Here is a 26,203-nt window from a genome sequence, read left to right as displayed (position 1 = left end):
GGCTTGATACCAGTGGCTTTAATCCTCTCCATAAAATATGAAGCTAAGTGCCTGTGTGGGTGGGTAGAGAGAGGGAGTGCTGTGGCAGGTTTGATGTTGGCATGAAATGCATAGAAGTTGTTGTTTGTGGCTGAGGAGTCAAGGTGGGAACTGGGATCAGGGAGGAGTCTAATTTAAATTCCTTGATGACAGGTGCTATTTCATTTTCATCTTTTTATTTCCAGTGCCTGCCACAATGACTTGAATGCATATAGTCGGCATTTACTAAATGTCTGTTGAACTGAATTGAAGTTGTACCCCATTAGCCCCAGTTTCAACTTTGCCTCAAAATATAAAAATAGACTTAGTCATCATTACCCTGCCTAAATTTATCTTGAAACTCTTCCCTTAAGTGGCTTTAAGTGGCATGATTACTTCATGCATGCCCATGACTGTGATAACTATACTAGTTGACTGGGAGATCTTTCACATACAGGCAAAGCTGGAAACATCTTTGTAATGGCTAGTTAAAGGATGTGATAGAAGAATGAGTTCCTCAGCAAGGCCAGATAGTTGAAGCAGTCAGATTTTATACATATATAACCCTACAGGAAAGAGAAGGCTCCCACAGGAAGACTCCCTTGGAGCTACACAGGATGAAAATCTGGTGCTTCTGCACAATAGAATGATTCTTGGAACAATTGAATTGAGTGAAGCTATTCAATATCTACTTAGGCTCCCTAGAGGGTATTCAGAGCCAGAAGGGAGATGTTTATGGCTCTGGGAGGTTCTGAACTTTCCAAGAAAAGAAATCTGCTGCCATCTTTCTTCATTTATATCCACATTTCACTTATAGCTATGCCAGTGAATGGGGAAAACTTGTTTAAACAGGAGACACTCTCAACGGCAAGTTTACATTTACAATGGAAATATTTTTGCAAGCTCTGGAGCCACTAATTTATAACCATTACCATCAGGTAGCCACCAAAGGCCCACAAGAATTTCTGGCCCACTGGAAAAGTTAAACGGGAGTTTAGAGGGAACTATAATCGAGAGTCTGCTTGAATAAAGAGCCAACAAATGAACTGCAGTGATAGGAAGAAACATGATCATAATGGTCAAAACAAATCCTGATGAATGGAAAGACTTGGAATTAAGAGTCAGAGAACCTGAGCTCCAATAATAGTTATGTTGCTTACTATTTATGTGACTGTGTAAATAATTTAACCCCTTTGGTACCCAATCTCCTCATGTGAAAAATAAGATAGTTAGGCCATGTAACTTCTTTTTTTCTTTTAAATATTATTTTTTCAATTACATATAAAGATAATTAACATTAATTTTCAAATAAAATTTTGAATTACAAATTTTCTCCCTCCCTACCTCCCCTGCCTTCTGCCTAAGACAGTAAGCAGTTTGATATAGATTATATATGTGTAATCATGTTAAATATATTTCCAGATTATATAACTTTCAAGATCCATTTTAGCTCTATTATATTTCTATGATACTATGAGAGGTGATGGCTATGGTGAACCTGAGCATGCTTTGGAAGCATATGCTGAACAAATACATTATACAAATTAGCTTTCAGTTTTAAGAGGAAGGAACACATACAGCGATGTTGACATCAAAGGTAGAAAAAAATCTATTAAAAATGAAAATTCATCACAGGTGTCAATTATCCTTCCTAAACTCATATAAGGTAATGGCTAGATAGGCCCTTAATACTATTATTTAATCAAAAGTTTTATTTTATAGCTTATGGCCATGCATTATGGGACTTGGACCAGAACTCAGGTTTACTGCTATGTTTTCAGCAGGCTTTGGTCTGAAAATATTGCAGCTAAAGACAACATTTGCTTTCCCAATTTATGCTAGCAGGCTAAAAGACCCATAGTGTATGGTGGGGGAGGAGGAGGTAGAATTCCTATAATACCAGGTATTACTGTCAGTCAATCAACAAGCATAAATTATACTCTTACTAGGTGCCAGGCATTGTGCTAAGCACTGGGAACACAAAGGAATACAAAAACACATACAACAGGATAGTGGTCAGGGTATTTTGGTTAGGAAGTCCTAAGGCTATGTAGTAAAATCATAGGGCAATTGATAAGGTTTTTCTAGGAATAGGAGTGTTGATTTGATTGAATGGCAGGAAGATGGCTAGACTGCATTGTGGTGTGTTTAAGGCAAACTAGATATGGTAAGCTCTCATCAAATAGGAGAGCGTTGTTTCAGATAGTGAACTGGAGAATAAGGTCAGAGGCAATTGCTTAGTATTCCTTAAGTCAGGGGCAGTTTCAGCCTACTTCTCTCTCTCTCTCTTTTGTCTCTCCGTCCCCCTTCCCCTCCCCCTCCCCCTCCCCCTCGCCCTCCCCTTCCTTCTCCCTCTCCCCCTCCCTCTCCCTCTCCCTCTCCCTCTCCCTCTCTCTCAATCTCTCTCTCTCTCTCTCTCTCTCTCTCTCTCTCTCTCTCTCTCTCTCTATATATATATATATATATATATATATATATATATATATATATATATACTGTTTCTCTCTCTGCTTTTATTTCATTCCCTTGGTATCTTAGTGCATGACTGGCTAATTAATAAGAAAGATTGAATAGTGGTATGAGAAGGCAGTAGGTATGTAGCTTTGTGGATAGAATATTGGACTTGAGAGCAGAAGATGCAGGTTCATTTTCTACCCTTAGCAGGAGGGTGAAAAAACTTCTAAGACTCTGTAAAATCTGTAAAATGGGGATAATAATGACTATAGTAGATACCGTATAGAGTTAATTTAAGGCTCAAATGAGATAAGAAAGGTAAAGTGATTTGCAAATTAAAGTGTCATATAATCAGATTTAAATTCTTCTCTTCCTTTTCTCCTTTTCTCCCTCTTCTTCCTCTTGTCCTTCTCCTCTAATACTCTGCCATGGTTCTTTTCTTTTATACTATAGTAGAGGCAGGTAACACAATGGATAAAAGCAAGAAGAACTCTGCATTCAAATTTGGCCTCAGATACTAGCTGTTTGACTGTGAGAAAGTCACTGGACCACTCTGTGCCTCCTCTGAAAGGCACAGATGAGTTTCCTCATTTGTAAAATTAATCAGTGAAAAAGGACTCATTAAGCACTTGCTGTATGTGAAGCACTGTGACAAGTGCCAGAGATACAAATAGAAAAGTAAGACTTCATGTCATTTCCTTCACGCAAGGAACTCACATTCTGATGGGAGATATAACAAATATAAAAGATACCAGCTACAAGTCAGATAGAAAAGTTCCATGGTCCTCAGGGTGTAGTGACTAAGTAAATGGCTATGCATCATTTTAATGTTGTTTCCACTGATAAAAATCATATCAATTTCTGATGCTGAACCATTTGACAGTGCCGAAGACATTGGTGGTGCTAACAGTCTCGCCTGGGTCTTCAAAAGCTGTGGTTACAGCTTAATTAATCAATCAATTGATTGATTGCTCTCCTTCCTGAGCTTGTTTCGTACCTCTATCTGCTTGACACCTTCACCTTGTTGCCCCATAGGCATCAAAAACCCATTATGTCCAAAACGGGACTCATTCTCTTTTTCCCTAAATCCATCCCTTCTCCTAACATCTCTGTTTCTATCTAGGCTGCTACTTCTCTGTAGTTCAGCCATGTTCACAAACTAGGAATCATTATCAACTCTTCATTCACCTTCTCAACCCCTGCCCCATAGCCAATCAATTATCAAGTCTTGCTGATTTCACCTACAGAACATTTCCATCGTCTCCTTGCTACTTATGCTGTAATCACACGGGTCCAGGTACTCACAGCCTCTTGCCTGGGATATTGCAGCAGGCTTTGCTTTGGTTCCCCTATTTCTAGTCTCTTTTCTTTACACTTCATCCTCCACAGAGCTCTCAAATTGCTATTCCTAAGGCTCAGGTCTGACCATATTAATCCTTTGCTCAAGAAGCCTTATTATATTCAGGAAAAAATCCAAACTCCTCTGACATTTGAGGCCTTTCAAAATCTGGCTCTAACTTATTTCGAGGCTGATTGCTCATTACTACCCACTTATGAACTTTTCACTCCAGCAAGGCTGCCCTACTTGCTGTACTCCATAAAGGATATTTCTACTCCTTTGCCCCTGTACCCGAAACCCATTTCCTCCTAACTTCTATGTCTTCCTTTGCCATTTCTTTCGAACAGCCTTTCCTGATTCCTCCAGTTGTTAGTAACCCCCATTGCTTTGTATTTATTTTACATAAAACTTCTATTTATTTAACTGATAGGATTGCATCATCCTAGTAGCTCTAACCCTAAAACACACAAAACAAATCTGTAGTAACCTGGCATTGCTAAAGATGAGGAAGACAGTAGAAGCTGGTAGGGGAGAGGTGGTGGATTGGTCAGGAAGGGCTGAATTCAGAAGATGACACTTAAGTTGGATCTTGAAGGGAACTAGGTATTCTAAAGATGAAGAGGTGGACAAAACTACATTCTAAACATTGGGACAGTCAGTTCAAAGGCAGGTGGGGACAAAATGAAAATTCTTGTATGAAATAAAGCCAGAAGACCTGTTTTTCTGGACCATAGAATGTATGTAGAAGAATAATATGCAATAAAGCTGCAAGAGGGAGTCTAGGACTAAGTTGTGAAGAGCATAAATTGCCAGAAAAAGGAATTTATATTTGAACCCAAAGGTAATAGGAAGCCACTGGAATTTATTGAGTAAGATGATAGCAGAACCAGACCTACATTTAGGAAAATCACTTTGCCAGCTGTGTGGAAGATGAATTGAAGGGGGTAGAGACCTGAGGCAAGAAGACCAATGAGGAGACCACTGCAATAGTTTAGACAAGAACCATTGGGACCTGAAATATGGTGGTGGCTATGGGAGTAGAGAAAAGGGGATGAATAGAGGCAAGGTGGGGGTAGTAGCTAACCTTATACTTGAAGTCAGGAAAATTGGAGTTTGAATCCTGCCTCAAATACTAGCTAGAACCGGGGCAAAGCATTTAACTTCTCACAGCCTGTGCCCTCATCTATAAAATGGGGATTATAATAAGACCTATTTCCTAGAATTATTGTGACAATCAAATGAAATAATATTTGTAAAGCATCTTCCAAACTCTGAAGCATGATAAAATGCTAGGTATTGTCATCATCATCATTTATTACAGAAATGTGGAGATAAAAATAGTAAGGTTTAGCAACTGACCTGATACGAAGACTGATTGTGAATGATTGAAAGGTAAAAAGATTTCACACAGGAAAAGGGATACTTTCAAGAGGAGCATGTTTGTGAGAAAGAAAATGACTTCTATTTTGGATATTTAAGTGTGAGATAAGTATGAAACATCCACTTTGAATTTATACTGGGAATGGAAAAATCTGCAATATCCTAAGGAAAAAGAGGCATGGATAAGTGTAGTAGAATGAGAGCTGAATCTGGAGTTAGAAGATTGGGATTTCAATGTCTCTTTATACTTACCATTTACTTACCTTAATTAAGTGACAACCTCTCTGGGCCTCAGTTTCCTGATCTGCAACTTGAAGTGACTGGTGTAGATAGCAACTTGGGTCTCTTCCACTCTAAATCCCATAGCCAAAGACTTAGATTTGCTGATGATTCAATAGCAAGAAAGAGATAGAATTTGGGGTTCAAGTCCACATCTTCCTCATCCAATGTTCAATTATCTTTCCTCCATACCACACTACCTCTATTATTAGTAAAACCTTCCTTCCTTCCTCCCTTCCTTCCTTCCTTCTTTCCTTCCTTCCTCCCTCCCTCCGTCCCTTCTTTCTTTCTTTCTTTTTAGTTTTCAACACCTACTTCCACAAGTTTTACATTTTCTCCTCCTTCCTCCCCAAGATGGCCTGCAGTCTGATATAGGCTCTACACATACATCCCTACTAAATTTTTCACATTATTCTCGCACAGAAGAATTATAATGACTGCGAGAAACCACAAGAAAGAAAAATAAAAACAAAACAAAACAAAAAAGAAAATAGTCTGCTTCGCTCTGCATTCAGACTCCACAGTTCCCTCTCTGGATGTGGACAGTGTTTTCAATCATGAGTCCCTTGGAATTGTTTTAGGTCCTGGCATTGCTGAAAAAGGCTAAATCTTTAACTGTTTTCTTAAAGAAGGAAGGAAAGAAGGAAGAAGAAAGGAAGAAAGGAAGGAAGGAAGGAAGGAAGGAAGGAAGGAAGGAAGGAAGGAAGGAAGGAAGGAAGGAGGAAGGAAAATGGAAGAAGGAAGGAAGAAAGGAGGAAGGAAGACAGAAGAAGGAAGTAAGGAAAGAAATTTTTTGTAAAGAAAGGAGCATTTATAAAAAATCCATTTTGACTGATGTTCCTTGCCACGGTTTCATCTTTTTAAAGCTTCTCAGGTCCAATTTAAGTCTAAACTACCTACTGGGAGCTATTTATGTCTAAATGAAGGAGAGCACAGAAGAAAGGAGTAGAGTGGAAGGCTCTGAATTATATTTTGAGTCATGAATGAAGCACATTTTACTCCTAACTTCCAATTTGCCATTGTTATGATTACTTATACAGTACAGTAACTCTTTTTGGGTTGCTGATATTACCCAAACAATAAGACAAGTATTTTTTACTATACAGCTGAAAATGTACCAGCTGCTAAGTTATAACAGAGGGTTGACAATAAAAGACAAAGGGAATTATTGTTTGTTTTTACTGGAAAGGTAACTGCAGGAACACTGGGAAAAATGCTATTTCACTCTAAAATCACCAACCAATTCAACTAGGAAACTGCTATAATATACACACCTCAGTACAAAGTGAAGACATGTATCATTTCAGATATTACGGACATGTTAAAATCCTTTTTATAGAGATAATGTTCAGAAAGAGGCTGTAAAGTCCATAGGGCTCAAAAGAAGGGGCATTTGCCATCAAACAACAAAGAAGTAGTAAATTCATTGACAAACATTTCCTGGGTACCTATGGTATGTCCAGTTCTGTGCTAAGTCCTACGTAGGTTATAAAAGTAGTAGAGGCCATTGTCCCTCTCTGAATAATAATGATCATCATAATAATAGGTAGGATTTATATAGCATCTATTATGTGCTAAGGAATGTGCTAAACACTTTACAAATATGTTTTCATTTGATCCTCTCAACAACCCTAGGAGGTAGGTGCTATTATTAGCCCATTTTATAGGTGAGAAAACGAAGGCAAATGGAGGTTAAGCGACTTGCCTAAGCTAGAAAATGTCTGAAGCAGCATTTAAACTCAGATCTTGTGGAATCTAGGCCTAGAATTCTGTGCACTATGCCACCTAGCTACCGTGAATGAATAAATGAATAAATCTACCCCCTCATTCATCCATCGATCAATGATTACTTCAGTGCCAGGCACTGTACTCAGCACTGAGCATATACATATAGAACAAAATGATCCCTGCTTGCATTCTGTGGAAGCAACAGGTTTGTATTTAAGGTCTGAATCAGGTGCTACCTCCTCCTGGAAGCCCTCCCTGGTTTCCCTAGATGGAAGTGAACCCTCACTTATGAAATTTTCCTCTAGCATTTTCCTCTAGCATTTAGCATCCTCTATCATACCCTACCATGTTTTATGTGTTTTTATGTGCAAATCCTATTCCCCAATTAGATTTTAAGTTCCCGGAAAGTAGGAATTAGGTAGTTTTTCACCTTTTTCACCTCAATACCTAAGCGCTTTATAAATACGGAGTTGAATAAAATCAGAAATCCATCTGCTCAACTTTTATTTTTAATTCATTGAATACAAAGCCACTTTAGTCTTTCCTTTCTTGAAGTAAGTAAGTAAGTAGTACTGTGGATAGAATGCTAGATTCGAATTCAGGAAGAACTGAGCTCTATTCCTGTCTCAAGTGTTTACCAGCTACATGACCTTGGGAAACTCACTTAGCCTCTGTTTACCTTGGTTTCTTCATCTATGAAATGAGAGAATTGGACTCGATGGACTCTAAAGTTCCTTCTAGCTCCAAATCTATACCCTATGATTCCAAGAAGTGGAATGAATGGTCTCAGGAAGTACTAAGGTCCTCATCACTAGAGGTCTTTTAACAATTAATCAACAAACATTTATTAAGCACCTACTACATGCCAGGTACTCTGTTATCCAATGCAGCAGAGTTAAAACACTACCTGCCTTCGAGGAATTTATATTCTAAAGGGAGAAAAATAAAAATAAGAATTTGGCGGGGGGTGGGGGGGTAGAAAGGTACCATAAATTGGACAGGCATCCTATAGGATGCAGTACCTGTGCTGAGTCCTGAAGTAAGCCAGGAATTCTAAGAGGGGGAAGTAAGTAATGAGTTTATTCTAGACCTGGGAGACAGACTATACAGAGATTGTGATCATTGCAGGGGATGTTGCAAAGACAATTTCTGCTTTGGGAAGGGGGTGAATTGCATACTTACTACGGTCTCTTTTAGCTCTGGGAGTCTGTACTCCTCAAATTCTGAAATTCATCCATTGCTCCACGGGACCTGTCTCTGCCTCTTTCTCCTAAGCCAAGAGCTCTTGGAATCCAGTCAAGAAGAAAGGAACAATCCAAAAAGAGGTCAAGTAGGCAGACAAATCAGGGTCAGACAATCTTCCATCAATTCCATGGTGTGGAAGGCATAACTGTAGATGTCCCAGAGATATTGCAAACTTAGCATGTTCAAACTAAATTATTATTCCTTCCCCAACAGCTTTTAAATTTCTGTCAAAAGCGTCACTGTCCTTCGGATCTCCTCAGCATTCTCTTCAACCCCTTACTCTCTCTCATCCCACATACCAATCAGTTGCCAAATCTTGTGATTTTTATTTCTATAACATCTCTGATCCAGTCCCTTCTCTCTACTCACCACCTACCTGGCCCTCATTCCTCTCATCTAGATTATTATACAACCTCCTAATTGGTTTCCTTGCCTTAAATCTCTCCTACCAATCTATCCTGCACAATGTTAGTAAAATGAATTTCTTTAAGCATAAATTTGACCATGTCTCTCACCCATTAATTAAAGATCACTGATGCCTTATTTTTGCTAGATTAAAACACAGATTCTTCTGTTTAGCTTTAATAGTCCCTAACAACCTAATTTCAATCTTTCTAGCCTTAATGGAAATGACTCCACCTTTCTCACTTAGTAATCCAGTCAAGATGACCTCTCTGTTATTCACATATAATGCTCTTATTTCCCTCTCAGTGTCTTTTCACTGGCCACCCATCACACCTTAAATGCACTGCTCCCTCACCTCCACCTCATATAACACCTCTCTTCCTTCAAGATGCATCTCATCCAGTCACTGAGCTGCTGCCAAGTATCCTCCTTGAACCCTCTCACTTCCCACTACTTCTTTCCCTACTTCTCCCACCATCTCTTTCTGCAGGTTGTTTCCACTGAGGTAAAAGAATCATGTGGCATGTCACTATCCAGAATCTCTACTCTTTTGGCCCTTTTGATGATGTAAATAAGGGTGATGACCTGCTTTCTGCTAGAACTGGGGTTTATAGTCATTTAATAATTCAACAGAGAGGCAGGAAGACGGTCACTACTATCCGAGGGATAGCTGATGATTATGATAAATAAAAACTAAGGAAAGCATGGAGGGCTAAGGGTCCCGTCAATAGCTTGCCAGGAAGACTCTTCCTGAGTTCATATCTGGCCTCAAACACTCACTAATAGTGTGACCCTGGGCAAGTCACTAAAGCCTATTTACCTCAGTTTCCCCATCTATAAAATGACCTGGAGAAGGAAATGACAAACCATTCCACTATCTTTGCCAAGAAAACCCCAAATGGGGTCACAAAGAGTAGGACAGGTCTGAACAACAAGAGCGAAGGTCTTCAAAAAGAAATTTACCTACAAGGATACTGCAATTGAGCATCCAGAATATGGAGAAGTAATTCAGCTACAGGGTTACTAGAGCAAGAACATATGCCAGCCAGTTCTTCATGGATGTTAGACTGGCTAAGGGTAACCAGTTGAAGGTTCATGGGTTTTAAATGCTTGTGACTCACTGAAGCTTAGGTGAGGATTTCCTTCTAATGAGTAGAAAAATTATCTTCTGTCCCTTGTCACAAGTTTAAAAACCTCGCAGCTTGTATAATGTAACCATTTGGGGTCCACTGTTTAACTTGGACTAGTATAACTCATTAATTTAATATCTATCATTTAAACAGAGGTAAATCTTGACAGTGCTCAAACTGAAAGGCAAATAATCTGCTGTTTCAGTCAAGTCCAAAGCCAGAGTAGTGTCTGAGACCATGTTTGTCCAGATGCTCCTTGGCATTTCCCCCTGCACAGCTCCCTGTCCATTTAAGAAAACACTGCTACCCTCTGAGCTTCCATTGGTGATTTTCACAAGAGTAAGTTAAGGCCAACACCCAATTGCATCACCAAGATAAAGATTGCTTTTAGTTAGCAGAACAGGGATTCCCCTGATGTCTTGCACCTCCTGACCAGGGAAGAGTTTTATTTTAGGACAATAGCAGGACATTTTATTTATTACATCATAAAGTATTTTCTGAATAGGCTTTTTTTTAGTAGTGCCCTTACTCTTTCTTTTCTTTTTGTTTAAATGTTATGTAATGAATTAAGCTCTTATTCAAATAAAACTGGCTTCCTGAAGCATGAAAAAAGATGGATCTCAAGTACTATCTTCTACATAAAGACTTTTCTTTTTTTTTTTTGCTTTTTTTTGGGGGGGGCAGGGCAATTGGGGTTAAGTGATTTGCCCAAGGTCACACAGCTAGTACATGTGTCAAGTGTCTGAGGCCAGATTTGAACTCAGGTCCTCCTGACTCCAGGGCTGGGGCTCTACTCACTGTACCACCTATCTGCTCTGCATAAAGACTTTTCTAATGCCCCAACTGTTAGTACCCACCCACACAAGCCACCTAGTGTTCAATTAAACTTTATTCATTTGTATTTATTCTCTTTATATTTCTTCTGTATGTATTTATTAAAGAGGGTAATTCTACTGTTTCTACATCAATTAATGTACTTGCAAAAGGCCTTAACATCTGGGGCAGCTAGGTGGCACAGTGAGTAGAGTACTGGACCTGGAGTTAGGAGGACCTGAGTTCAAATTTGGCCTCAGATACTTGACACACTTACTAGCTGTGTGACCTTGGACAAGTCGATTAACCCCAATTGCCCTGCCTTCCCCCCATCAAAAAATGTAAAACAAAAGGCCTTAACATCTGTATTGAATCAATCAAAGATCTAAACTAGGTATCAATAAATCCTAGAGATTTAACCCTAACCCTAAATATATTATAATTTATTATGCTATAATAAATGGAGCAATCAAGGGCATAAGCTAGTGGCAAACAAGTACTTAATTAATTTGGGGGTACTAAAATACTTTTGAGCTATTGGGTGATATCAAGCAAGAACATATATTGGGAAATATAAGGAAAGAAATTGGGTTTGGTTGAGAGGATTAGATAAACCTCTGGACTATTGTATCAGTAAGGCAATAAACACAACATCAATGATAATCATGAATATGCCTATGTAGTTCTGTATTGAAAAGTATGAGAGACTCTCCATAAAGAAGGTAGAAGAAATATAACATTTATTCAGACACCAGAGAACCATATACCATAACCACATGTTTAGCTCCCTCAGCCAGTTAGTCCACTTTATCATAACAGCAAGGAACTTAAAACATGATATCACAGCATGGAGCCTGGCCATCCCAAAACCTCTCTGACCCCCTGTTGGGGTCTTCCCCAAAACAACAAACTCACAGTACAGCTAAGTCACAATCTGTTCAGCTCTATCATGACAGTGGCCATTAGCTACCATTAGCAGCCATAACTGCTCTCTCTCCCTCTCTCCCTCTCTCTCTCTCTCTCTCTCTCTCTCTCTCTCTCTCTGCATTTCTGTGACATAACTTTCTTTTCCTGTCAGGAAGCTCTTACTACCACATGTGACTTAGACTTCTTGTGATGTAAGCAGGTCACATGGCCTATTCATGGATGGGAAAGATCTTCAAATCTAAATTGCTACTACAGCTATATATTATCAGAGAAGAGATTCAAGTGGGAAAAAGACAGGCCTTTAGGGAGACCTATTGGATCTGAACTAGGAAGAAGCAAGGGGAAAGGGACTGAGGTGAGAAAGAGTTTTACATTCTCCATACCCACCACTGATAAGATAAAGTGTTTTGAACTTCGAAAAGGTGGAAGTTTTAAATTTTTCCGCAGTGTTAGTAGCCATGTCCCATGAGCAGCAGTGGCCTGAGGACAAACTAGTCAAACTGAGAAAAGGCACTTGAGGGGGCAGAGAGGAGTACGGCTATGGACTCTGAAAAGACATTGACCCTCCATGCCTAGCAGAAAGTTCCACCTAAGGGTACTTAATAAGGATTTAATGAAGAGGGGGGGGGGACACTTCACTCCAACTAACAGTTATGTCATCCCTTTGTCACATATGCTACCTAAGTTTGAGCCCATTCTCCCCAAGGACTTATGTATGTATAAAGGAGAATGTACACCTAGTTTGGGAATAATGCTCTATACCAATTTTTCCCATTGTCCATCCTTACTAAATTCCTATTTCTAAGAACTAATTAACTCTAGTTAATTTATGATCAAAGGGGTCTATCCTGGAAATAGGTTTATAAAGCCTATATAGAATTAAAAATCTAGCTCATCAGGGTTACCCCTAGAATCCTGAGAGGAGAAATAGTCATCTTATAAGGATACAATGCAAGGGGTAGTTGGAAGGGTGAACTCTGAAAAGATGCCAGAGTTAAATTTTTGCTTGTTGTCTTCCCCATGAGAATAAAAACTTGCTTGGGAGTACTGCTTATTTTATTCTTTGTATTTGTATCTTTCCCCAGTGATAGGTACATAGTAGAAAATAAATGATTGTTGACTGATTGTACAAGAATCCCCATTATGGCATACCTGACAAGTCGTCATCTGCATCTTTGCTTAAAGATGTCTAATGTTACCACCTAAGGTAGCCCATTCCATTTTTGAACAGTTGTAAATGTTAGGAAGATTTTGTTTGCTTTGGTTTGCTTATTGCCCCGCCCCTTAAACCTAAATGCATCTTTTTGGAACTCTTACCTATTTTTCCTAATCCTACCTTCTGGAGGTAATTTCTCAGCTTTGAACCTTATTCTCATTCCTCAGTGCTAGCCCGTAGATGATACTAGTTCCTTTGACCTCTAGTCTAAGATCTCACAGTTAATTGATGGCACAGATAGAACTAGAGCCCATGTCTCTTAATTCTCTTCCCAGTATTCTTCTCATCATAGCAGTAGAGCTTGTCATTGCTTTCCCCAAGCACTTACCAGAATTACCTGCAGGAGCCCATGGGATTTCTTCCATTACATTTTGTCCAGGGCCTCCAAAGCCCCTTCAGATCTTTAGGGTTAAAAATGTTATAAATAGCACTAGTAGTTCCAGTTGCATAATTCCGCTTATACATCAGGCTACGTATTTTTTCACAGTTGCTAATATAGACTTCTGAGTGTGTTTACATCCAAACATATGTGTGTATAGGTATATATGCATACACACACATATATACACACACATATGTGTGTATATAACATTCTTATACACACACATTTATATATATATACACATATATATATAGATATATATACAGAGAGAGACAGAGAGAGAGAGACAGAGAGACAGAGAGAGACAGAGAGAGAAAGAGAGAGAGACAGAGAGAGAGACAGAGAGAGACAGAGAAATGGCTTTATTTCTTTTGCATGACTGCAGTAAAATAATGGTAGACTTTTGTCATCCTAAAAATGTAAGAAAATGTTTTTCTCATTAGTGAGATCTTCTGAAAAGAGCACAAGATTAGTAAACATTTTTAAAAGATTTAAAAGAAAACCTTTCTCCCCTCAATGAACTTTGAGTAAGAACAACAAACCTTTACAATCCATAAAGGAGCAATTTTTGAAATCTGAGATGAGAGGCTGAAGGAACCCTCCTGTACATCGCTCAGTTTTAGAGTAAACACAGCATTTAAGTTGAATAAATAGTCAGGAGATTTAAATTTAAACTAGTGAGACTCAATTATTGAACTGATCATACAAGAAATATATGTGATCTATTATAATTTGCTTAATTACTGAAACAAGGGTTTTTTTCTTTCAAAATGATTCCATTAGTTCAAAGAAGAAAATCAATGTATATTCACTTAATATTAACTACACAACAAATGTAAAGTTGAGTTAGAATTTAGCACAGTCCAATAGGTACTTCCCTACATCAGAAAATTGAAAATTCATTTAATTAAGTAGGGAATGATGGTATTAACTTTTCTTAGAGGAACTCAAATTTTCTGAATTCTGGATTTCAAAATAATCTGAAACTTGTAGGAGTTTAAGTCTGGGCATAGAAACAGAACATGTTTCTATTTATTTAGGCTTCTAGAACTAAGTCTTAAAAGGATTCATAAATGGGGCTTGTACAGTTTCCTGGACATCAAATCACTTTTGCAAAACAATATTTTAATGAGGCAAGGGTAAATGAACCAGAAACATGTGGGTTGAATTTTCTGTTAAATACACACAGGTTTGCAAATAGTCTTGAGTTTTTATTAAGCCCACTGCCCATGTTAAATAATGACATCCATGAGGTGAGTTTTCATTGTGAAAACAATGTTGATTTCATTTGTACTATTATCACCAAATCTCCTTGGGCATCTGGTTCCATGGTATGGATTGGTGGGAACTACTTTGGATAGGAAAGTTAGGCAGGGGAAAAAAAGAAGTATTTTTTTCTTTTATTTCAAGACTGGCATAAAATAACCAGTTGCTAAATTTGGAATCTTAGAACTTCAGAAATTAAAGAAATAACCCCCTTATTTTACATATAAAGCAACTGTGAAACAGAGAGGAGGAAAGCACTTGACCAAGGTCACACAGAAAGCCAGAGTTAGCATTAGAAGCAGAAACCTTATCGTTCTGCTATTCCTGCTAAGTGCTTCTAGCCCACAGGATGCCCTCTCTATATCACAAAGTGTTGATGGAGCAATTACCTGATGAATTAGTAGTTGGGAGCTTGAATTATCTGGTTGCTGCATCTACATTGATCAAACCCATCAAGTAGTTGCTATATCTCACCTCCCCCACCCCCACCCGCAGTTTGTAGTAATACTCTGTCATCTGACCCTACAACAGTCGGCTTGTGCCTACCTCTTAAAGATATAATATGAATTATTCAGATTTGGGTTTGTGCTGTAGTTTGTATTGTCACCATGTAATGATTTATGCCTGGTTTTCTCTGGCCCTAGTAACTCACACATGGCAATTCAATTCGACAAACATGTATTGAATGCCTGCTCTGTGCCAAGCACTGTGTTAGGTGCTAGAGATTCAAAGACAAAAAAAATGACCTTGTTCTTGTGGAATTTGCATTGAAAGTTAGGTTGGGATAGGATTGGCATAATACACAATAAATAAATATGAAACATTAGCAAATAAAATATGAACTAGTATTCTGGCAGGGGACAGAGAGAGAGCACTAAAAATTGCTGGGGGTGTGGAGAATGTTGGGGGAGGAAAGAGATCAGAAAAGCCCTTATGTAGGAGAAGGCTCCTCAGTTTACCTCTGAAAGCAGAAGGAGATTACAAGAGGCAGAGTTGTGGGGGTGTGGAGGATTCTAGGTTATGATGTATAGAAAGTGCTAGCTTCATTTCATTCTTTTCACTACAAGGCCACAGATTAATTCAGTGGCAGAAACTGAGTCAGAACTAAAACACCAGTCTTGATTCTGGATAAATCTTGACTGAAATATCTTATGCAAGTCACTTCTATGCTCCTGACCTCAATTTCCTCATGTATAAGACGAAAATGTTGGATAAAATTATGGGATCATTGCTCCAGAAGTGACCAAAGAGGGAATCTAGCCTAAAACCTCCTCATTTTACAGGAAAAAGGAAGGAAATGAGCATTTTTAATTTTCTACTATGTGTCAGGCACTGTGCTAAACACTTTACAAATGTTATCTCATTTGATCCTCATGGTAACCCTGAGAAGTAGGTTATATTATTATTCTAATTTTACAATTGAGAAGGCAGGCAAGTGCCTTGTCTAGGTCAAATAGCTGGGAAAGATCTGTGCTCACATTGAACTCAGGTCTTTCTGACTCTAGGTTCAGTGTTCTTTCGTGCCACATTGCTCTCTCTCTCTAGGGAAGGGAATTACCATTTGCATAGTACCTACTATGTATTAGGCACTGTGCTAAGGTGTTTTATAAACATTATGTTGTTTGATCCTCACAACAACCCTGGGAAGTAGGTGCTATATTATTATCTCCATTTTATAGATGAAGAAACTGAGGCAAAGTTAAGTGACTCACCCAGGGTCACACAGCTAGTAAGTATCTGAAGCCAGATTTGATCTTAGGACTTCTTGACTCAAGACCTAGCACTCTATCCACTGTGCCATCAGTTTCCTTTACAGATGAGGAAACTGATTTCAGAGAAGAAGTGACTAGTCCAAAATCACACAGGTAGTTTTGAGGGAAACACTCTGTAAACCTCAAAATGCTATTGAGATGTGACACATTCTTGTGATTCACCATCTTTGATCTATCTCATTATTGTGGGCAGTCCCTCTACTAGATCAAATAATTGCTATGATAGTTCCAGATGTCATTAGTAGTATGTAGGTTCTTATCTTTGGATTATATTCAGATAGAAACAATACGAAGACAAGCCACTATCTTTTATATTTGGCATTCTACGGATGCTGCACAAGTGGATAAAATTACTGCTGTTTTGTTTTGTAATTGAATCAAAGTATGAGGATGTACTAGGCTGCCTAGTGGATAGAGCACAGGGCCTGGAATCAAGAAGATTCATCTTCTGGAGTTTAAATCTTGTCTCAGACACGTAATAGCTGTGTGACTCTGAGCGAGTCACTTAACCCCGTTTGCCTCAGTTCTTCATCTGCAAAATGAGCTGGAGAAGAAAATGGCAAATCACTCTGGTATCCTTCCCAGGAAAATCCAAAAATGGGGCCACAAAGAGCTGGACGACAACAACAATGATGATGTCAGGTCATGCTCCGCAGACTCATTGAAAACATCCTTGGTATAACTCCAGGAGCAGACCAAACAACAGGGATGTTTTGTATCCCATTCTCTTCTACTCCATATGATTCTCATCTCTGCCAGGTCTCTATATTTTTAAAGCCCTTTTCCCCATGTAACTTGGAGTTGATGTTGCTTTCAAGTTTTTACGGATCAGTTTTATGCCTGGGTGATTGTAGGCAACAATTTTGGCTGTGGTCATTGGTATAGTTATTACAATTATTGCCTGAGGTCTACAGAATATTTTGAGGTCTATATCTGTAGTATAGAGAGTTGTTCATGAAATATAGAGAGCTTCTGATGTTTAATCCTTGCTAGATATTTAGTAAGAAATATCTTTATAAATCACAAACTATGATGTATTGCATTTTCTCTAATGTTATTGTGTAATTTACATTGATTACTAAAATCGTGCTTCTTAAGAATAACCCTTCTGTAATTACCAGTGGTAATGGCTTAGTCCTGCAGTGCCTTCAGATTTTTCCATTGCTTTCAACTTTTTCCACAAACAAATCTTTGTGATCCAGCAATCTGTCAGCATATTGTTGAATGAGTTCTCACTATGTTCCTTTGAGGGCCTTTTGATTCCATTCTTCTATTTTAACTATTTCATAGGCTCCATCTGGAGTTAAACTACGTTTGGGTATATTCAATGATTCCCACATTGTGTACCTGTTATCAGCCTGGAAGACTGCTCAGTGATGTTAGCTTGTTCCAAAAGTATTTCCATAGGTTTTTGACCTGTGTATCATGTGCTCTAACAATGTCTTGCCAATCTTCTTCCTTTTTGTAAAATTGAGAAAGTATTACTCTTTGTGTAGCTGCCTTGTAATGAAGGGCCTCATTTTTTGGTAATATTTTATGGGATTTTGTAAGACTACTTTTCAAATCTGTTACAGTACATTTTATAGTTCCAAATGGATACATTAAGACTAGTATTGTATAGGTGTTAATGGCTTGAAACTTATTCTTCCCACTCATCTTTGATTTCAAGATTCCAGTAAAATTCTGAACATATTAAACCTCTGCCCCTTCTTTTAAGTTTGACATGTCTTTTCCTCCATTGGTTCAATGAGACTTTAGCCTTCAAGCTCAGAGGCCTAAGTCTCTATCTTTCTTTGGCGTGGGCTTAGAATTTTCACTTATCAAGTCCTGAAGATTACATGAAATGATGATTTTTACTATGTTGTTCCTATTTTAGAACCATACAGCTTGGTGCCATCTATGTAAATGGAGAGATTAATAAACTATGTTGGTTCAACTCTCTTTTTAATTTGGAAACTATACTTAGTTCTATTGAGTAGGAATGATAATGGTTCTAAGGCTAGACAGAACCCAAATGAACTTAAAATGTCTCCCTGAAAATGCCATGCTTTTATTGATTGTTGTTCACGTTTGATTGGTTATATGTTTTAAACTGAGAATAGTTTCCCATGTAGATATCAAATATTCTAGGATATCATTATTCTTCAGTCTGTTTTTTACATCGTGAGTATATAGAATCATAGATTTAAGGATGAATAGAATCATGAATAAGCCATGAATGCTGAATTGAGTCAAAGGTTCTGCAATATTCAGCTAAGGCAATATAAATGTTACAATGGTAAAGTGCTTGTCCAATAATTACCAACAAATGAGTTGCTCTTTACTCCTCCAGGATTGCTTTGAGGTGACATTTTTCTCCTCGCTAGTATATCATTTTCTTCTAAGTGTTTATGCTTGTTTTTAGTGATACAAGCTGAGAATGGTTCATATATAACTTTGTGTATAAATGCTTTGAATATAACTTATAATTTGCCTATATTTGATGGGGTAGTTGGAATTCTCATCGTTTGTTAATAGGCAGGTTATGCCATTGCTTAAGAAAGGTGGAGGAATCAGGCTTGCATTTGAGAAGAAGTTGGAAAAATGCTTTGCTCATAATTCACATACCCCTGTGTGGCATTTGAAATAAGAATTGTGGACTTCATCCAGGCCTGTCATTTTCTAGTTTTGTAGAGAATTAAGTATTTTAGTTGTCTCCTTTTACACTACTGTTCCGTGTTCTATCATTCATCATGTCAGGGGTGAACAAACCTTCCGTTTCTTGTTTGATCCAATTTCTATTTTCATTGGGTTGACCTTCTTCCTGCCATATAAATGACCCGAAAATGTGCATATCATCCTTCTTCAGGAGTTCTTTTTCACCTTTGATTTCTTCATATCTCAAATCTCTATTGTAAAGCTTTTGACTGATGTGGAATCATTTTATTCTTTGAAATACTTTGACCCCTAGTGTTACTTCCTATTTTAGATACTTGCTTTTAATTACTGATTAAAGAAATCTGGAATTTGCTTTTCTTCTGTTGATTATTTCCAATTATTCCCACATCAAGTTAGTTTATAGTTGCTTGCATGCTGTCTCCCCCATTAAACTATGAGCTCCTCAGATATGAAGATAGTCTTATTTTTTATATCTCCAGTGCTAATCACAGTGTCTGGCACATAAATAATAAGTGTTAAGTATTCATAATTATTAATAACGAATACTTAACATTTAATGATGGGCTGCCTGATTGGATATGTTTTGGTTTTAGCATTCCCCTTCTATTTGTTGCCTCCTTTAGTAGTTAGCATCATCTGTACTGAAGCTTTTCTAAGAGGGGAGGTATTGAAATTTCGGATCAATCAGTAAAAGTCAATAAACATTTATTAAATGCCTACTCTATGGAAGCCACTGTGCTAAGCCCTGGGGGCACAAATGAGGAAAACAAAGACATCTCTTGCTCTCAAAGAGGCTTGTAATCTAACAGAGAAAGATTACACAGAAAAGGAAGCTGTAAAGTACAGGGAGAGAAGAGGAAAGGAAGAAGGGACGCAATGATTGAGGAGTCCAAAGGAGCCCAAGCCTCTTCCTTAAGTGGACAGTTGTTGTTGTTGTATTTCCAATCAGCGGGTCAGAGGATACTGATGAGATGTGAGTACTAAGGCTGATTCAATCTCGCAGGATGATGAGGTTTCTGAGGGTATGATGGAGTCCAGTCTAAAGGAATCTAACCAAGTGGGAAATAAAGTTTTAATGTATTTTACCTTCTTATGACTCCATGGCATGAAAGAGCAGCATTCTTTCTACTCTCTTGCGTGTCATATTGATCAACGTGATGGTTTCAAGTCAGGCCAACTTGTAACCCTAAGCCACTCTGTCAGCTACTTCAATTCACAGGACCGGTTTTATCACACTGACCAAGGGGATAGTCCAATCAGTGGTATCACTGGGGTCCAATTAACTTACCTTTCAGTGTTTCTGCCAGGCCTTCACAGCTGCTGTTTTGGTCTTGGAGCGTAAGAAGTCCCTGCTCTGCCTCAAGTTGGCTTATGCTCCTGTACTTTGCTCTTACCACCCCCTGCGCCCATCACATAACAAGGATTGAACTCTGAGGTGGTTATTGTGATTATTATTACTATTCCTGTTTTGTTGTTGTGATTATTTCCCATAATGGATGCTGTGATAATGTATCTTCCTGGAGCTCTTGATAATATATAAAATTCTTTGCTATTTTTAATGCAGTAGATTTATCAGAATAACTTGGCTAACTCAAAGCTTTAAAAAATGTTTAAAACTGAGACATAAATGGAGATTAAGATATGTGCATGTGATGTGTGTGTATGCATGTGTGTGCATGTTTGTGTGTATGTGTGTGTGAGAGAGACAGACAGACAGATGGAGACAGAGAGAGAGAAAGAGAGAGACAGAGAGAGAGACAGAGAGAGAGAGAGAGAGAGAGAGAGAGAACCGTTAATTAAATTGAATAAAATTATTCTTGGGACATTTTTGTGGATTCTAAAAAGTCCTCTTGGATTTGGACTCTCAGTATAAAAGCCTACCCTTTCTCCTTCCATATCCCTTATCTGCTTCTCTAATTTCTACCTCAAGCACAGAATATATTAACTTGTTGAGCTACACTATGCTGGTCCGGGCTGTCCCAGAGACATATCAGGCAGACTCAGGCCAAGAATGAAGGAAATGCCAAATTTAACAAATAACCAATAAAAGCAAATCATTAGAGATGGACAAACAGACAATAAAATGAACGACTCATAATGTTTCCCCTTCTTCCTGTGTTACTTTCCAATTGGTTAATCTGCTTTATTTTTATGAGCCACAGCTTCTGCTCACATGGAATGAGACCCGTGTGCACCAGTGTGATGTTTTAATGGTTAAAATAATTAAAAGGAAACATAGCTCCATTATCCTGACAAGCTTCTCAAAGGTGAACAGAGTTGAGTGCTGTTATGTAATTATCATCATAGGGAAACCAGACATAGGAAATTGTAAATCGTTCCCTAAGAAATGTCACTGTTATTTTTCCAGTGTATTTTTCTAGGATCATATTACTTCCATACCTACATGGCTCAGGGGACCTTTGAAAAATGAAATTTGAGTATTCTATTGATAAAAAGATAACATTTAAAGGATTTTTGTAAAAGAAATATCTGATCCCCCAGAGTGCCTTCAGCAATCTTGTAAAAAATTTATCTGCTGAATTATTGCTGTAGTTTAATATTATTTCAGACAATACCTCCCACGATCATTGAAGGATACCAGTCAATTAGCCACTCAGATATTTTGACTATTCTTATTATCCTTCAAATATTTGCTAAATTTCTAACTTGAATTCATACTGAGCAAAAAACCCATTGACAACTCCTGTGTGCTGTGAAATCAATAAACTTGTTTGATTGATAGTTTGTTTGATTGCTGGGCAAATCAAGGCAAATTTAGGCACAAATCTAGTTCTAGTCTAGGCCTCGCACCTTACAAAATCTGCCGACTTGGTTTCCTTCTCAAGAGAATGAAGGATCTCAATTCAATTCTATTCAACAAATATTTATTAGGGTCTTCTATGTATAAAGTACTGAGCGTTATTTAGTCTGGATCTGTGCTTTCCTTCATGTAGGGGGCTCTTAATGAGGAAACTCCACCAATGCAGGCTGGTGACTCTTCTGCAGCTTGTCTCACAGAGTTGCCTTGAGCCATAAGAGGTTTATGGGGCTTGCAAAAGGTCATACAGACAGTATTTGTGAAAGATGAGATTTGAACCCTGGTCTTCCTTAATTCAAGGCAAGATCTCCATTCACAGTGCAATGTTGTCTCTCGCTAGCACCGTGGATATAAAGACCAAAACAAGACTCTCTGCCCTCAATTAGCTTATATTCTATTTACCACATAGTACATGTGTGCTGACAAATATTTCAAAGTTATTTTTTTTAAATTTATTTTCTTTTTAATTTATGAAATAAACCAAGCATTTCTATAACATAGTAAATTTAAAAAAAGATGATTGCACATGAAACTGCAAATCTATCATGTACAACTTACTGTTCTTTTAAAATATATAATAAAGTTATCATGTAATTTTTTCCTTTTATTTTTCTTTTTTTCTCTCCCCCCACCCTAGAGATGCCTACTCTAGACACAAATAAGTATATATGTAAAATTATTCTATACATACATATTTATCTTTCTCTGGAAGCAGATAGCGTCTTTCTTCATATGTCCTTTTTAGTTAATCTGGGTATTCATAATAGTCAAAATGACTTATTTGCTCAAAGTCATGCTTAAAACAATATTGCTGTTACTGTACGCAATATTCTCTTGGTTGTGCTCATTTCACTCTTCATTATTTCTTGCAAGTCTATCCACGTTTTTCTAAGATCACTGAGCTCATCATTGCTTACAGCACAGTAGTACTCCATCACAATCATATATCACCACTTGTTCAGCCATTCCCCAAGTGATAGGCTTCCCTGCAATTTCCAGTTCTTTGCCACCACAAAGAGAGCTGCTACAAACATCATAAAACAATTTCAAGGAAGAGAGAATGATATAGAATGAAAGGCCTCATGGAGATGATCCACCTGAGCCATTCCTTGAAGGAAGCTAGAAGTTCTACAAGGCAGAGGATTAAAAGGAAGTGCATTCCAGGCCTGGAGTTCTACTGATGCTAAGGAGGGGGGCTTTCACTACACCATTCTCTTCCAGCTCTATCATTCTATGCTCTATAGTCAAAGGTCCTTTTCAGCACTGACATTCTCTTTTTAGTTTCCAGGTCTCTTTCAGCTCTAACATAACATTCCAAGTTCTTTATTGAACAGGATTTTACGATAAGTGAAAACTACAAACACTCTTATAGAAACATACATTTCAAACCATAGTACATGGCCACTTAAAGGATCTGGAAGATTTGAATAGGCAGGGTTTGGGGAACATTCCATAAGTAGGGAACAGCATGAGCAAGACATTGAGTCAGAAATCTAATGAGGTTGAGTTTCATTAAGAAAGAACCAGTGCCTTCTTATGTAAAATGAGGAGCTTGCATTGGTTTATGTATAAGGACCATTTTAGCTCTAGCCCTGTAGGAGTCTATGAATTGTGTGACCCTAGGCAGCTCATTTCTCTAAGTATCAGTTGCATCCTATAAAAAGAGAAGGTTGTACCAGCCAATTATAAGATTCTTTCAGACTCTGCTCTTCTATGATTCTTTGTTTGTGGAATATACAGCTATTCCCAGGGACAGTGCCTGGGATACGTTTGCATATGCTGAAATTGACATTCTTTTCTTGAAAAGATCATCCAAATGCATGATATTTTTGTTGAAAATATCACACTGCCTTCTGTTTCACCCTTTGGGTTATTAACTGGTGAGCAGATGCCCCCGACTAGGTCTCTTTCTAGCTATACAAGTCAGGAAATGCTATTAAACAAAACAAAATGAAACAAAATACCATGAGAAGAAATAGTTCCCCTAGTATTCCCAAAGCCCAGCAGAAAGAATATATGTGAAACTCTTGGAATTTCAATGAATTCTGAGTTTTGTTATGATATTAAAGGCCAATTACATGGCTCTAAAGATAAAACAAAATAATTTTGGAGAAAATAAAAACATCTGAGTTTTCTTAGACAAGTTAGTCTTTTTTTCTTGCCTAAGGCACAATCATACTCTTACAGATTCAGAAACCACCTTTTTTCTCTATTTCCATATCCTTACTCATGTAAATTTAAATTCTGCTTGTCCACAAGTTTCAGAAAGATCCTATTTGTCTTTTAGTAAGTAAAAATAAATATGGAAACAGTGTACTATAATGGAAAGACAACTGGCCTGGGAGTCAGGGAACTTGGTCTCTGGCTTTAACTCTTCCACAAATAATGTTACCTTGAGCTTTTTACTGGGCGTTTTTTGGCTTCAGTTTTCTCATCCTTAAACTGAGAGGGCCCAACTAGATTATCTCTGTGATCTCATCAAGTCTATTTAAAATTTTATAATTTGCTTTCAGGGTTCTCCTCTTCCAAGGCCTTAGTCATACCTTGGTATGAAATTGTTTCTTAATAAAAGACAGATATCTTTAATGATAGTACCAAAAAACCTCAAAGTTGAAAAGGACTTCAGAATCAATCAATAACTCAATAAATAAGCATTTAGTAAACACCTGCTATATGCACTGTGTATACAAATACAAAAGTGAAGTGTTTCCTTCCTTCAAAGAGCTTATATTCTGGTAGGGAGGCGTAACATGATGTGAAATGAAGGGGTTGGACTAGATGGTTTCTGAGGGATAATCCTATCTTCCAAGAAAGGTAAGTACAGGAAAAGTTAGTAGTGCTTCTTTTTTCCTTCCACCCTCCCTTATTTTTATTTTTTTTAAACAAAGTAAAGATAAAATGATTTCTGGGAGGGAGGGAAGGCACTAACAATTAGAAAAGGTCTCTTAAAGCAGGGGGTACCTAAACTGAGTCTTGAAAGGATCTAGCAGTCATTTTCAAAGGCAGATAGAATCCTCCCCTTTTAAAATTTTTTTAACAAAATAAATATAAAATTGTTTCAGGGAGGGGGTGTGTGTGTAACAACAATGTTACTTGCAGTTACTGTGGAGGTGTAAGGCCAAAAATACCAGCACACAGGAGTGCTGCTAGCACAGATTCTTTGATCTGCTTTTCTAAGGAAAACAACTTTAACGGGTTAACAATCTTACTTTAATTAAACTTACGTATATCATTCAATTACTTCAGGGGAAAAAAGTCAGCACTCTGAACTTCAGAGGAAATACAAACAGAAATTATAAACAGAGAAAATAATACAAATCAACAGACAGGCTTCTAACTGTATGACCACAGCAATACATATATAGTTACCAGAGAGAGAGAGAAGCACCAACATCTGGGTTTTCAAAGCCAGGGGGCTGCTTAATGGCTACCCAGAGTCTCTTCTGGACAAATCACACAAATGCTCTTCTAATAAGTGAGCCCCAAAGCAAAATGCTAACCTCGGAGTATATATACACTTCTTCAGGTCAGCCCACAGAGTGTGTCACAACCATTTAACTCAAACTCATGTGACTTAGGCGTTCTTGTGACTTAAGCATGTTATCAAAGACTCTTGATTCAATCAAAGGCAAGGCTCAAAGGCACTTGATTGCCTTGGTGCTGAGAAGTACTCCAAAAGAAAAAACAGCAAAAAGTCCCCCTTTGTTTGCATTACAGCGTGAAGACAACAACAATCACAAAAGGTCTTTTAAAGGAGGAGGTACCTGAACTGAGTCTTGAAAGGATTTAGTAGTCATTTTCAAAGGCCGATGGAAGGGAATTCCAGGCATGGACTACAGTTTTTGCAAAGGCACAAAGGTGGGAGCGAGGAAGTATTGGGTAGGGCATATAGTAAGAAGGCTCCTTTGGTTGAGTTGTAGAGTTTGTGATGGGAAAGAATAAATATCATCTTGGGAAGAAAGGCCAGAGCTAGAATGGGAAGGGTTTTAATTGCTAAACAAAACAGTCTATATCTTATTTTAGAGGCAATGGGGAGAAACTGAAGTTTTGTTTTTTTTATCAGAGGAATGCTATAGTGAGACTTATGATTTAGGAATATGAGTTTGGCATCTATCTGGAAGATGGTTTGTAGTGAAGAGAGACTAGATTCAGGCAGACCAATCAGGAGGTTAGTTTAATGAGGCCATTCTAGAAGAGGGCATGAATCAGGACATACGAGTGGAAAAGGGGACTGATATTGGGGGAATGAAGGGGAATTAGATTCAATGAAACTTGGTATTTGATTAGATATGGGAATGAGTAAAAGTCAATAAGACGGGGTTTCTTAGTCCATAAACCCCCAAGGAGTCTATAAATTGATCGTGGGGATCCGT

At 38.0% G+C, this 26,203-nt stretch overlaps 1 pseudogene; it reads left to right on the top strand.

Annotated features, from left to right (window-relative positions):
• Window positions 1–9,364: 9,364 nt before the first annotated feature.
• Window positions 9,365–9,954, top strand: LOC118842431 (annotated as a pseudogene).
• The last annotated feature ends 16,249 nt before the right edge of the window (window positions 9,955–26,203 follow it).

The sequence above is a fragment of the Trichosurus vulpecula genome, chromosome 3 (genome assembly GCF_011100635.1).
Source record: "Trichosurus vulpecula isolate mTriVul1 chromosome 3, mTriVul1.pri, whole genome shotgun sequence".
Lineage (NCBI taxonomy): Eukaryota > Metazoa > Chordata > Mammalia > Diprotodontia > Phalangeridae > Trichosurus > Trichosurus vulpecula.
This window is presented reverse-complemented; position numbering and strand designations above follow the sequence as displayed.